General features: G+C 42.3%; 1 protein-coding gene across 9 annotated transcripts in view; it reads left to right on the forward strand.

Moving 5' to 3' along the window:
* Positions 1 to 13,693, forward strand: part of LOC139443097 (sodium channel protein para-like) — a 115,005-nt gene that overhangs the window by 61,515 nt on the left and 39,797 nt on the right. For all 9 annotated transcript variants that reach the window (XM_071224030.1, XM_071224029.1, XM_071224032.1 and 6 more), the window contains one exon: positions 7,947 to 8,017. The gene's annotated coding sequence lies outside the window, so the exon portion shown is untranslated. The remainder of the gene's footprint in view (positions 1 to 7,946; positions 8,018 to 13,693) is intronic.

Genomic DNA, 13,693 nt, shown 5'->3' on the forward strand with positions numbered 1-13,693 from the left:
GTTGAAAGCCATATTTCATCGGCATACCCGTTTTCGATGGGTTTTTTTGTGTAACGCCGCCCTCATCAGAGGTAAATAATCGAGTCTGGACCAGACAATTCAGTGATTGACAACATGAGCATCGATCTACGCAACGGCAAGCATGGGTTGCTGAAGACCTATTCTAACCCGGATCTTTTCGGGTAGCTTTCGATGTGACAAGAGACGCTTTACTTTAGTGCTTTTTTCATAAAAAAGGTTCGGTTGTCTCGATTCGCATGCAGAGTTTCGGATTCGGGTACAATAAATTCTTAAGGGCGTTTAATTTTAAGTATGTTGAGATATACATGTCATGTCATATTAACTATAGTCATATTGAAAAATCGTTAGTATGTTTACCATTTCATCAATATACCTCTTCATTTCACATTGGTAGTTTGGGGCGTAACCTATTCTACACTATGAGCATCTGATTATCGTGTTCCAGGTGTTATTACTGGTCGGTGTGATACTGGTGCAGTATTGCTGGCTACGGGGTAAAATATCAGTACCTTGCCCGTTTTGATCGTTTCATAGTACGTACCATCTCTCACGCGTGGACTGTACACATACAATGACACGCATTGGTCTAGTGGTAGAGCGTCTGCCCGGAGAGCGGACGGTCCGGGGTTCGATCACCGGCCGCGTCATACCAAAAGACGTTAAAAGATGGCTCTTGTTGTTAGCCTGCATGGCGCTCGTCAATGAGGGACTAAACCAGGGACTGGTCGGCTCGAAGTCTGTAAACGGTGACCGAGTGGGATATTCATGTTAAACTGCGGCATGGAATCTCAGTGGGCTGACACTGTAAAATCGGCATTACTCTGGACTAGTACGCTCACACCCCGTGAAGATCCGGGTTAGGATTGGTCTTCAGAAACCCATGCTTGCCTTCCTTGTGAAGATCCGTGTTAGGATTGGTCTTCAGAAACCCATGCTTGTCTCCCCCGTGAAGATCCGGGTTATGACTGATCTTCAGAAACCCATGCTTGTCTCCCCCGTGAAGATCCGGGTTATGACTGATCTTCAGAAACCCATGCTTGCCTCCCCCCGTGAAGATCCGGGTTATGACTGATTTTCAGAAACCCATGTTTGCCTCCCCCCGTGAAGATCCGGGTTATGACTGATCTTCAGAAACCCATGTTTGTGCTCCCCGAGAAGATACGGGTTAGGATTGGTCTTCAGCAACCCATGCTTGTCTCCCCCGTGAAGATCCGGGTTATGATTGGTCCTCAGCAACCCATGCCTGTCGTAAAAGGCGACAAGCAAGGGATCGGGTGGTCAGGCTCGCTGACTTGGTTGATGCATGTCATCGTATTCCAATCGCGTAGAACGATGCTCATGGTGTCAATCACTGGATTGGTCCGAACGTCATCATAAAGCTGCGTCGGCGTTAAACAAGGAACAAACAAACCTATTCATTCATTTGTTAGCCAAGATCAACATAAAATTATCTTTTCAACGGCCATAACCTTAACGTGTAAGTCGATTGCGGTTGACCAGTTTCCCTGAGTTGTAACCCAATAAAGTCTGCATCATTTCACAAGGTCATACAAAACAACAATCGAGTTGACTCTGTACGGTTCTTTCGCATCCCAGCTTCCACTACCATCATCAAACATTTATAGGGTATTAATGAGGTTTGAGACCCCATCACCAACGACTCCCATCTCTAGCGGGGACCCCAGTCACAGGAACGCTGCATTGATCTACCTGAGGCATGGCATACCTGTGAAGGTATCGTCATCGGATGGGCAGTTTCCTGTTTGTATAAGGACGGTTTTAGTTGCGGTTGTGGGTGTTGAGGTGGAATTGAATTTTGTGGGTGAAGAGGCAGCGAATGCAACCACCGTTAGAGGTGTGCCCGCACACGATCCAGAAACCTTATTAATTTTTCATTGTCTAACATTTCCATGAAATTGTATTACGAGTTCCGACCTGCCAGTGAATCGATCGTCAGTCTCGGTGCTGTACTCCCCTTGTGGCCTTTGTGCATACACCGCAGTGTCAGCATGCGGAACATCACAATTCTATGGCAGTAGATGGAAGCCGCTGGATGGATGCAAAATTTACCAGCACTGATGGCGTGCTACATCCCTCTCCCTGACGCCATCTTGGCTCCCATCATCTCGACTGTTGTAGCCAACTTGTCTCTTTACATTCTGGAAAATAACACTAAAACGTACCAACAAGAATGAAGTACATTAGATTCCAATAAATGTCCGTACCTATTATATTTGTGAGTTCAAATATTTTTTGGAATAGCGATCTGTAGATATCGGTACATACGTTTCAGACACTTTTCAACGATGTAACATACTTTTTATAATCATAAACGCGAGTAAATCGAATATTCGCATTTGCCTCTTGACGATATAATGTAGAGTAAATGGTTCAAGATAGGCACAGTACTTGATACTGGATGTACATATACGTTACTATCAATGTGAAAAAACAGTCAATGAATTTTTATTTAAATGACTAAACTTTTAACTTAGGCAATTTACAAAACGCCAAAATACAAAAAGTCCAATCATTTTATATATATTTTGATTGACAGATTAACATAGTGACTAAAAGTTATATCGGAGGTTTAAAGGGCTTAAGAATATCACAATAGACTAATTATGCTAGGATTAGAATCCAAAAGATATATATATATATATATATGTTGACTTCGCTTTTCTATTAATCCTATCATTTTCAGTCACTGGATAATGAAATGAAGCATAAACATATTTTTGAATTCGTTATCATAATAAAATAAATGAAAAATTAATTTAAAGTCGTATATATCGTGGCTTTTTGTAAATTGCCTAGGTGAAAATCTCAGTCATTTTGCACATTGACTGGAACATATATACAATGATTATTTATTTATTAAAACATCGTGGTTGTTACAAAGACAGACCATATATATTACCTCAGGTATATCAAGGTTTTATCTCAGATACATCATAGTTGTACCTTAAGCATACCATGTCACTTTAAACCAGCCAGATCCAAGATTCGGCGTTAAACCCAGCTAAATCACTCACGCGGTTTCACACAAATCACCTATTACAACTGAATCCAGGTCATGGTTTATAGTCGCCCTTAAACTCGCCACCTACGACAAGAATAGATAACTGAGAACTAATTCTGGCCTGTTGGGTGGTTGTTTCTACAGCTACAAGCCTTATCATGACGTAATTACTGAAATGACGCCTAACGTCTTGGATCAACCATTAGCGACGAACGGTAAACTACACGAATAAAGTTTTATTACATACCACCCGGACAAACAGCAAAAAATATTTACACAGTTTTGTCATTATATTTTTATCGTGATTATTTATTCACTAATGATGTTACGTACCTAGTCATCAGGTTCAAAACAGTTCGTTAGAGCAGACTATGACGCCATTGGAAAAAATCAATGGCATACAATCGAACGAACGCATAGCGTCGAGGAATGTGGCAGTGCATGGATTTCTATGAATGAATGTTATTACTCAATGCAAACATCGACCTGTCCACTACCTCTCTCACTGATTGCAATTTAGCATCATCAACCCCAACCACGCTCCATCTCCAACTAGCCTATCCCGTTACCACATCGCCGACACTGCAGTCGATACCAACATCAAACACCGACCCACATAGGCAAACACACACCTTGAACTCAATGATCACAGAACGTTAAGCCGTGTTTCGTAACACAACGGCGACACCGGTGGAAATGTCGAGAACAATCAATATTTACCTGGACGCTACGCATCCGATTCGTCGCAGAATTTACAGGCTGAAACTAGACTGTCGCCTAGTCAAAGAGGTATCGAGCTTTACCCTTACACAGCTTCTGCATCTAACATCGATTGATGGTATCCATGGGATTACCTCCTCCTGTGGTCAGTACTTTGGTCTTGGTAATCAGTACTCGAACATGTGAGTGTGGTCAGCATCGCCTGGCCGGAGAACGGATTATAGTATTCGGAAAGAGGTCTGAGGCTGACCATTGTCCAGAGTCTGTCTTGGATCTGGATCAAAGAATTACGTGAGAGGTTCATTATGGGTCATTATTTATTCAGTGAGGTTATCGATAATCGATTAGGCCACATATACAGCGATCTGCATGAGCAGAACAGAGAGACGCCGTGCATGGATATGTACACCACTTGTTGAACACCGGACCATTTATGTATGGCTCTGTTTGACACGGAGGTATTAAGCTTCCGTGGTCTAGGTCAGCGATGTCCGTGTTATGTATGTTGGAATAAGTAGTTATTCGGCCGATGAAGGTCGGGTGATCACAATAAGTAACCGGGCTGATTGTTCATCATAGTAAACAAATCAAACGGATGTGACCAGTGCTTAAAATCAATGGATTGTTTGGCCCTTCGCGAAGACCTAGTACCATCACTTGATAATGATTCATAAGCACATACTCATGAAAAAGTCGGGATCGTACAATCGACTATGCTTTTGGCAGAGATTCTTATGAATATGGAAAGATTTTTGGCGCTTTTGAATATACACAGGCCATGGTGATGTTGAATTAGACCACCTCCGTGGTCCACTGGAGACAGCGTTTGGTCGGAATGTCTTTGGATCGATCCACGGCCCAGTCATTCAAACAGACGTTAACAGATGGTAGTTATCCTGCTAGACAAGGCGATACAATTGGAGTCAGTATACCGTGTCTCAGTGGGATATTCGTGTTGAAACAAAGGCATGGTATTTCAGTTGTCTAGCACCATAAAACCGGCTTCAGTCCGGACTAGTACACCGGCGTGCTTGCGCGTCACAATAATCATGAACACGGTTGAACGCCATTTCAGTCACATGAACTGAACAAGGTTTGTTTGTCTGCTTGTTGTCTAACGCCACACTCAGCACATTACAGCTATATGCTGATGATTATACAATACTATTTATGACGACGTTTATACAGTAATATATGCTGATGATCATACAATACTATTTATGACGACGTTTATACAGTAATATATGCTGATGATTATACAATACTACTTATGACAACCTTTATACAGTAATATATGCCGATGATTATACAATACTATTTATGACGACGTTTATACAGTGATATATGCTGATGATTATACAATACTATTTATGACGACGTTTATACAGTAATATATGCTGATGATTATACAATACTATTTATGACGACGTTTATACAGTGATATATGCTGTTGATTATACAATACTATTTATGACGACGTTTATACAGTAATATATGACGATGATAATACAATACTATCTATGACGACGTTTATAAAGTAATATAGGCCGATGTTTATACAATACTATTTATGACGACGTTTATACAGTTATATATGCCGATATTTATAACAATACTATTTATGACGACGTTTATAAAGTAATATACGCCGATGTTTATACAAAACTATTTATGACGACGTTTATAAAGTAATATTTGCCGATATTTATAACAATACTATTTATGACGACGTTTACACAGTAATATATGCCGATGTTTATACAATACTATTTATGACGACGTTTATAAAGTAATACAGAAAGCAATGTGCGCAATACTAGTATTGCTAACAGAAAGAATGTTCAATCAAACACCAAGCCCTCTTGCATCACATTTTAGTATGGGAAAGGGATACATAATAATTTACGTTTCGTGTATATGTTGTTTTCTGAAGCAAGATATTGTGTATAATTTCTTGACAGTGGTCACTCATAATGACCTCAAAGTTAAATCGAGTTTAAATTTGTGACTTTCATATTATGATTCTCATATATGTGATGTATCTTCCGCGTTGTGGGTAGCTTAAAGTGGTTTGTCGTCACGTCGAAAACCGGGTTCTGTTTCCAACATTGGCACAATGCAAGAATTAAGTCGTTTGTTGGTGTCCTTCGCCGTTATATTGCTTTATTGTTTAGGGTTATCTAACTCACTTATGTTTTTAAATTAAATATGTCACTTACATTAATGAGTGAGTGAGTGAGTATGGTTTTACGCCGCTTTTAGCAATATTCCAGCAATATCACGGCGGGGAACACCAGAAATGGGCTTCACACATTGTACCCATGTCGGGAATCGAACCCGGGTCTTCGGCGTGACGAGAGAACGCTTTAACCACTAGGCTACCCGACCGCCCCCATTTATATTAATAACTTAGGGTAAGTCTAAATGGTGACTATAACAATGATGTCAAATGAAATAGCGATGTTCAAAGTTACTGTTGTAACGTCTTTCTGCTGTAATGAATGACTTATTAATCCTCAGCATACCTCCCAACCCCGCAGTGCCCATGGATTACTGAACTGCACAATATAATTCCATGCTGACTTCGAGGTCGGATAAATGAGATAAAGTTGACCTCCACAACAGACACGACAGGCAACAACGTGTTATAGCTGCCGGACATCTGCGATATTGAGTCGGTCTTGACAGCCACAATCACAAACTTATATCAGTCATTGTACTCCTGTTTAATCATGGCGGGTAACGGGAACATGTTTAATTATCTGCCAATATTTATTCGCTGTCATATAACTGAAACGACGCACCTAGTGGCCTGATTAATAAATATACTCAGCAATCATAGAACCGATTATTAAATGAAAAAGCAACACGGGGGTGTTGGGTTTCGAACTCCGAAACGTGATTGACAGGCAATTTGTAATTTCTATATACGCATCCGCCATTGCGCAAAAGGAGGGGTTGGCGTGATATCGCCGCAAACCAACCCACCTACACTGAGCGTTTAAGCGCAGGTCCTTAAACAGACCTTTTGTCGAAATATCAATATATTGTTATGATTGTCTATCTTAGGAAAGGTGAATCAATGAATCACAGACTCTCCTGTAAGAATGCCGAGATCTGACAAGCACCAAATAACCTTGCGATAGCTCTTGATGTAACCGCAAGTCGATACGACTGCGCATAGGGCCTGACAACACGGGTCAAAGTGATATTACTTGGAGGCTTGGGAAGTGCAATTCTTAATCAGGATGGTTAATTGCACGACTGTCGCTTTTTTCGCGCATACTCAAGTAAAATAGTTCACTGCGTGTGTAACCATTATGACGATAAGTGTAATCATACAGTTTTATGGAATCCTAGACAGGACATGTCGCGTTGTCGCGTTGTCGCCCTTACACGAACAAGCAAAAAAGTGTCCCAAATAACTAACCAAAGCGCGACCAAGGCGACAAAGCGACAACGCGACATTTTGGCCATTTGTCGCGTTGTCGCATTGTCGCATTGAATAATCTTTTTTTCGACGAGAAATTTTTCAAGGTCAAAATGCGTGCGTTGTCGCATTGTCGCATCATAAAAAATGTGTGGAAAAGGCGCTAAAATGCGCGACAACGCGACAATGCGACAATGTCATGTATGAAAGAAAACTTTTAGTATTATTTACCCGCAGATGTTTGGTTGTATGAAATTTAGATAGATGCGTTTTTCGGAAAATGTTTTCACTCTCAAAGTGTTTAAGGAATAAACAGGCTTACGTGTAACCATTCCGGTGTTTGTATTGCAAACTGTGCGGAATCAATAGAGCATCTATGTGTATATAATATGTATCTTACTGTAAATGTTTTATTTAATCATTTTTACTTATATGTATCATGTTAATCCCCATGTGAAATTATCTACTATATCTCAGTACCATATTATCATGCAATCCAAATTCGTATATAAACTACAATTTATATATACTACACAAAAGAAGCTAAGGGCCGCTCGATACTTTCATATTACTGTAGTAAATCTGTCCCCTCGGACCTGGTATATTCAGGACCTTAAATACGTGGCTCATAGCATGAAAAATTAACCACAGTAATATCGAAAGGATCTTTTGAGTATTATATAGAGAATCACATTTTCGTTGCACAGCACTTTGTCTGATTGTTTGAGTAAAGTAGTTGTTCTTTTTTTCCAGATCCATGGCTCTAAGATCCTGGGTCTGAATGCAAGGGATCATTTCCGGGTGGGGTCATGAGGTCCGAACACGTAAGTGCGCATGCGCTGGCTCCATATGTGATCACGTGTTACAAGTGTGAGAGTGAATGGGTTAACACCATCGTCACCATTACAGCCATAGTATTGTTTGTTTGTTTGTTGTTTAACGCCGCACTAAGCAATATTCCAGGTATATGGCGGCGGTCTGTAAATAATCGAATCTGGACACGACAATCCAGTGACTGACATCATGAGCATCGATCCACGCAATTGGAATCGATGACATACATCAACCAAGTCAGCGAGCCTCACCATCCGACGACATGAAAACCTCACACGGTATACCGGCCAGTCCTTGTTTTAGCCCCTGAATGCCGAGCACCAGGCAGGGTAACAACAAGTACCATCTTGTAACGTCTTTTGGTATGACGCGACAGGGCATCGAACCCCAGACCTTCCGCTTTACGGGCAGACCCTCTACCACTAGACCAAGGAGGCGGTCACGTGCATAAAGAGCAATGTGAGGCGTGATTGTGGAGACCATCGCATTGTTGGGTGCCTGGGGTATCTGCATGGTTGTATTATGGATGTCGTGCATGATTTCATGTCTACACGTGTGTCAAACTTAACATTTATCATTAAAAATATAATTCGAAATAAATGCGTCACTCACAATCATTCCCCGGAAAAAACGGAGCTTAATCACGCTTAACTCATCCTCACTTCACATAACACCTTTCATTCCGGAAGTGACGTCACCTACCCCACTTCCGGCTTAGACAGTATTTTGCCACATCAGAGATCGGTTTTCAACAAGCCAGTGAACTCACTGTTAACTGTTAAACACCGAGGCAGTTGTGCCTCCCGACTTCATCAATTCCCCCTTACCAGGATATATTGCCGCAGTGACAGGGAACTTGATGTGTGTTGACTGAAAATCGGCTGATGCCTCGGACGTTCATGACGAGGAGGGCAAACAAAGAGGCGTGGGTGAGCCGTGCTTCAATCAAATCTTGACCTATTCGGTCCTCTGTCCATCGGCAACTTGTAGCCCCCTTTGGCTAGGAGATGCGTCCTTATTGGATTGTCTGGGTATTGTGGAATAATTACCGAGGCCGATACCGCTTACACCGAGACCAGTAGTGGTCGAATTCCACTAATTCGTTACATGACCATGACTGCTTATAATGCCAGTAGCCGCGGAGGGGAGACCCGGATATTGGTTGAACACTGAAGGCCAATGGCGCCCGCTCGGGTAAATTGAACGCTTGTGTCAGTGGGCAATTGATTTAGCATTCTTCTCGTAAGTATTTTCTCAGTCGTGCGTCTGTAATCGGCGTTACGACTGTAATTTTAACACAGGGTTTTCCATAAAATCTGAAAAACGAGCCCTTTTCATCACAAGTAGTGATTTCTCTCTCACTCTGCGCGGGTGGTTCTGCGAATAGCACCGAAAGGCTCCAGAGGCTCCAAAGGCTCCAAAGGAAGGTTTCGATTTTCATGCCAGATCTCCCAGATTCCTTTTCTCTGAGTGACTGAACTCCTTACACGCCTCGCAGCTTATACAGGATCGCAGGCTTGGATTATGGACATCGCTGATGAATTTCATGTCTCCTTGATATACGAGTTCTCACTTAACTAAGTCTCGGTGTTCTGTTTTACAGGACATATGATCTGAATAATGGCCGTCTGCAGTGCCTCCTAGGGGTCTGGCATTGACAGGACCCTACTGGGTCTGACGTCTGACGCCCCCAGCGGCTTCTAGGGATCTTAGGGAATATATGGCCTTATTTACCGGTTAACTGACGTCCACCGTACATTCTTGGGATCTCGTATTTACAGGACCTCATTTACTGGTTAACTGACGCCTCTTGTGCATTCCAGGGATTTAGTATTTACAAGACCTTATATACTGGGTAACTGACGTCTCATGTGCCTTTTAGGGATTGGGTATTTACAAGGTCTTACATACTGGATAACTAACGTTTCCTGCGACTTCTGGGGATCTGGTATTTACAAGGCCTTACATACTGGGTAACTAACCCTTGCTGTGGCTTCTTAGGATCTGGTATTTACAAGGCCTTACATACTTGGTAACTAACCCTTCCTGTGGCTTCTTAGAATCTGGTATTTACAAGGCCTTACATACTTGGTAACTAACCCTTCCTGTGGCTTCTTAGAATCTGGTATTTACAAGGCCTTACATACTTGGTAACTAACCCTTCCTGTGGCTTCTTAGAATCTGGTATTTACAAGGCCTTACATACTTGGTAACTAACCCTTCCTGTGACTTCTAGGGATCAGGTATTTACAAGACCTTACATACTGCGTAACTAACGTTTCCTACGGCTTCTAGGGATCTGGTATTTATAAAGCCTTACATACTGGGTAGCTAACGTTTCCTGTGGCTTTTTAGGATCTGGTATTTACAAGGTCTTACATACTTGGTAACTAACGTTTCCTGTGGCTTCTTAGGATCTGGTATTTACAAGGTCTTACATACTTGGTAACTTACGTTTCCTGTGGCTTCTAGGATCTGGTATTTACAAGGTCTTACATACTGGGTAACTTACGTTTCCCGTTGCTTCTAGGGATCTGGTATTTACAAGGTCTTACATATTGGGCAATGGACGACGTGACTCCTGCTGGCTCATGTATGCAAGGACCTATTCACTTGTTTATGGACGTTTGGCATTTACAGGGCTTCACTGTGTAACTGACGTCTCTCACGCCCCCGCTGTCACGATAGATGCAGGGTCTTCTTTACTGGCTAAGGGACGTATCTCTATGTTATATGTTATGTAGAGGCCTTACTTACTCGGTAATGGACCTCTATGATGCTCTCTGGGTTTTATTTACCACCGTAGGGACGTCCTTTATACCCTCCGTCGTGTGTTTATTTACTGGGCCGTCATTTATATACACTTTCTTATGGTCAGCTAATGGACCACTCTCGTGTCATATGAGGCCGAAAATGTACACGTCCTTATTTACTGAGTAACGGAGGTTCCTTGTGGCTTTTGATGTGAGAGATATATATACATAGCTTCTCCACTGGCTCAGGGGGCACAGGTGGCCCAGTCGTCTAAGGCGCCGCGATTCTCTGTGCAGAGTTGCGTCCCTTGGCCACGCCAGAAACCTATGATTGTGGGTTCGAATCCCGGTTCACCCCGATTATGTTTCTAGGTTTGTCAACGCCATACCAGTGCTCGTGGGTTTCACCGAAGTGGTAAATATCTTAGACCTGCATCACTTCGGGCTTTCCTCCCACATTAGGCTGACACGCCGTGATATAACTGGAATAATGTTAAAAGCGGCGTTAAACTCAACTCACTCACTCTCCAATGGCTCACGTCTTGTAAGTTTTAAATGTATTTGTTAACCGGAAACAAATGTCCCCAAAGTTGTTGTACATGACAGTTATATGATCTTGGGTCCACATGATCCTCAACAAACTGATGACGTTTCATATGACGTAGTATTTAGATTGCCAGACCACGTTATTCCGGAACCCTGAAAACCCGGACACGCTTGGAAACGCGTTGGTAGGTGTTACAGTATAATGTGTGTATTAGGACTCTGTATATACTGAATATTTTTAGAGATATGTTAATGAAATTGTGTGTTCAGTCTTCACTCCAAAAAACTATCCCCAAAATATGCATGCTCCATAACTCATTTTGTTCAGTATATTATAATACAGCCACTGGTGGCTTGACGCACAGGTGAACTGGTCGTCCCAGTGCCGAGTTGCGCCCCTTAGGCGTGCCAGAATCCTATCTCGGTTCACATTCCAGATTCACACTTAAGTCTTGGTTTTATGAACATTTCACCTGCGTCTGTTTGTTTGTTTGTTTGTTTCACCAAATATATAAGTGATATAAGTGAAACACCTTCAAGGCGGCATTTTACCTAGTTCATTCAATAGTCATTCTCTTATATATTTCTTGTGGTTTGACACTATTGTCTTGACAATATCCTTATAAACAGTTATCTAGGATGAGGAATGACTTCAACTTTCCAATTGTCAACTTGCTCTATATGTTGAGCAATATTCCACCAGTTCCAGTCATTGGTGTCTGCGTTTCACAACTTTTAAGGTGCAAATGAGTATGCTCTCTCTACGAAGATTTCAAAAAGCATCATATGACTCTTGCTTTAAAGTTGTTTGTCACAAATACAACGTTCGAGTCCCCAGTAAAGCTTTGAAAACGTTTTATGGAGCAAATGTGGAGGACATATACTCCGATGCTATACTCTAATTTGACTTGTGCCATATGTTCCTATGTCTTTTGTAAGCGAACACTTGACATGCCTTTGCGGGTGTTTGTGACGGTGGCACCGGTGGGGCACGATACGCTCACTTTGTCGCATATATAATGCATATATTACAGGTCAGTGGATTTTAGCAGCGCTTTTTTATGATTATGGAAAAGGTTTTGCTGCTTTGTTGTCCTAACCGCATCTGTCATGTGACTCCAATCACCCTCCGACACGGTGGCTTAGTGGAATTTCGGAACGTAAATTCCGGTATAGTTGCCAGCATTCGCTGACCATGTCTGTTTTTCTTGATTACGGTTCTTCATTTCACAACCATGCCCGAGCTCACGGGTTTCACAAAGTGGTTTCACCAAAGTGGTTTCACCTAAGTGGTTTCACCCACAGTCAACGTTTGGGTCACATGAAAGGTCGTGACATATCTACATCTGTTTCAAACTACGTAAACTCACTCACTTTCCAATCACCGTACCCTCGATTCGATTGCCATAGAACCTATACTCAGAGATTGAGAAGCAAGCTCTGTAGACAGCAAAATATTGATCTAGTAGCCAACAGCGCCAAAATAAGCCTACCTACGTCATTTGGTGCCAGAGCAATATTCAACGTTTGTCTACTTAAACATGCGGTGTGAGGGGTTGAGTTATCCTCATAGACCAACAACAGCATGGAAGGCGGCCTAGCATCCAAAGCTGTTTTCCTGGACAAGATGTTAGCGTCTGCTAAAACCCTAGTGCCCGCTGGAAGAGACGATTAGTCATCATACATGCTGGTATCGATTTGCGCCTCGCGTTCCCTTGTTGTCCGTCAGTGCCATGTATGTGTTCATCTATATTAAAAGCGTATTGTCTAAATACCACCTTTATGAAGCTAACATTAGCTTTATGTTGGCGTGTGATTGGACTGAGTGTCTGGAGCTAGAGGGATTACGTCAGGGCTAACATAAGATGCGTAATCAGCGATGATGTTACACACCAATCAACCACGAGATGGGGATGAGGAGAAGAGAATTTAGTCAATTTGAGGATGGGAGGTTTCTGTGATTGGATAATTTGCCCAACGCGCAATATGTTTGTTGTGCGGTTATATCACGGCGGCCTGGGAATAATCGAGTCTGGACCAGGCAAACCTACCACTGAAAGATTAAGTAACATTAGACAGTCAAGATGAAGATTACAAGCATTAAGCCAAGTGACAGAGCCTGCTTACCCGATTCCAATTTAGCTGCCTCGGAATAATTTGAATATCTATCCTCAACTCGTAAGAGGCGACCAAATGGATCGGATGGTCAAGTTCGGTGCTTGATTGTTTGCGTGTCCTCGTATCTCGACGGCACAGGTGGCACAGTGGCCCAATACGTTCTTAGTTCCCAGGGGAGGTCGGATAGCCTAGTGGTTAAAGCGTTCGCTCGTCACGGGGAAGACCCGGGTTCGATTCCCGACATGGGTA

Source organism: Haliotis cracherodii, unplaced genomic scaffold (genome assembly GCF_022045235.1).
Source record: "Haliotis cracherodii isolate W230 unplaced genomic scaffold, xgHalCrac1.p SCAF_5, whole genome shotgun sequence".
Taxonomy (NCBI): domain Eukaryota; kingdom Metazoa; phylum Mollusca; class Gastropoda; order Lepetellida; family Haliotidae; genus Haliotis; species Haliotis cracherodii.